The sequence below is a fragment of the Borostomias antarcticus genome (assembly GCF_949987555.1).
Source record: "Borostomias antarcticus genome assembly, chromosome: 15".
NCBI lineage: Eukaryota > Metazoa > Chordata > Actinopteri > Stomiiformes > Stomiidae > Borostomias > Borostomias antarcticus.
The window spans coordinates 21,909,947-21,912,134 of record NC_140248.1 but is presented as its reverse complement, the minus strand read 5'-3'; positions in this window follow the sequence as shown (position 1 = coordinate 21,912,134).

Sequence of the window (2,188 nt, the reverse complement as noted above, 5' to 3'; positions counted from 1 at the left end):
CCTCAAATGGAAACAGACATGTTGCTGGAGCACAAGTGCAAAATTAATTGACATATATTATTTGAAACCTTACAGAGTTTGTATGATAGGCGTCAACACAATCACACGTGTTTCTTCATCACACACGCATGCACCACACACACGCACACACACACACGCACACACACACACACACACACACACACACACACACACACACACACACGGGGGGGCAGGACCAGCGGCGCGAGGCTTGCGTGGGACCGCATCCCAATGAGCCGGACCTGAATGAGAACCACGGCACGACCGGAGAGGAGGAGGAGAGGGAGGAGAGGAGGAGGAGGAGAGGAGAAGTGGTGGGTGAAAGCGAAGGGGAGGGGGAACAGCTGCTCCCTGCCCAGCCCAGCCTATAGGGGAGAACCGGGTCAAAAGTCGCGCGGGACCAAAGTCGCGTTGCCATTTTCTCCAGAATGACTGGACCTGCAATCACGTGGTTAAACATTCCTGCGCATATTACCGTGTACGACCTCCGTTCAAATTTTGGGCGCGATCGCAGCATATTTGACGGAGAGAACGACGGAAAACCACTTTTGCCCCATATAAGTAAAATAATGGTCTCATAAGCATTTTTCGATTGTAAAATTGTGTTCACTTGTATTAGTTTGCAAACATATGCACTTTTCTTAGCACATCTGCTGGCTACATGATAGCATAGGTTTCAAGTTTCGTGCGATCAAGTCGTGCCTGCAAGCCAGGGAGAAATGACAGGAGACCGTGGTGGGGCAGAAGTCGCGTCCCGTAGAGGGACAGAAGTCGCGTTGTGATGGCTTAGAACCAGAGGGGTGCGCGAGTGACATTTGGGCAGAATGAACAGGTCAAATGTAAGCTCTCTTAATGATCTTTCTAATGCTATTGACCAACTTTGTATGCAGATTATCACTTACCTATAGCCTAAATACTGTGGAGAAGCAGACGCAACTTGATGTGATAAATTGACATTTCACTTCGAGCGAACGCACTGGCAACTGACTGGTAAGGGTCTCCGCGCGCACCTGGATAAGTGAGGTCAACTAGGGGTGGTCTTTCCTGAAAGGATGATAGCTGCTAGGCTGTTAAATTCCTGGAAGAAAGACAGCTCATAGGCTGTTATATTCAAGTGGAAACGAGACAAGGAAATGACTAGTGCAGACTAACCATTCGTCTAATAAATTAATTTCCTGCCGATAGGCTATCCTATCGCCAAACATTGCTGTTAACCCCGCATTATTTCTATGGATTTTGAACCTATAACATTGATTACTTTGATACAAACATGATATTATGTCTAATAATACATTCGTTGAAAGTAAAGAGAATTACATGCCCAAAAAACAGAGATAGGACACATTTTACAGCCGTGCGACGTTTGCCCCTCTCCAATGAGACTTCTGTCCCGCTCGGCAGGGACAAATGTCGCATTGCACTCGGTCCGTTCTCGCCCTATTTATGTTAAGCTCTTATATCCTAGCACGAAAATTACAGTTTATAATAGTGAAGGACATGTGCAAGTTGTGTGTCATAACATGTGGAATCTCTATCTCTATTAATTTCGGAGTAAATGGAATCAAACCAAAAAGTGCGACTTCCGACCCGGTTCTCCCCTACACGGCACTCTTTCAGCCCGTCACACACAGGACCCGCCGGACAACAAAGGACGTATACGGGACCCCAGCAGGCAGATAAGGGACCCTCCGTGTCAACAGCAGGCTTCTCAACTCTTATTTTTTGCTGGTCTGGTGAATTACATAAAGAGGTAATTCTGGAGGTGACCGTCACCGAATCGTTAATAACCCGTGTAGGTAAGAAAACTATCAAGCTTTCATAATCAGTATACGTCTTTCCATCACTCTTGGTCTTCAATATTGTGTTATTTCTCAAGATACCCTAGAACTAGGTTAAAATAATCATAGATCATGAATGGAATTAAATTTCATTTTATTTAATAAAGCTCGTGTTTTTGTTTTGCCGTGTTTCTGAACATTTATTTAAGAAAATAAAAAAAAACACATCGTTTAGTGGTTCGAAAACCTTCAGCATTTATTTCGACATTGTGTGTGGCTACATTGTCAGCTGCTCCTATAAATATTCATAAAGCAGAAAGTAATTGCACATAGTTCCAACTATTGATTCAGAGATAATGAGATGAGATAATGAACAATGTCTATTCACG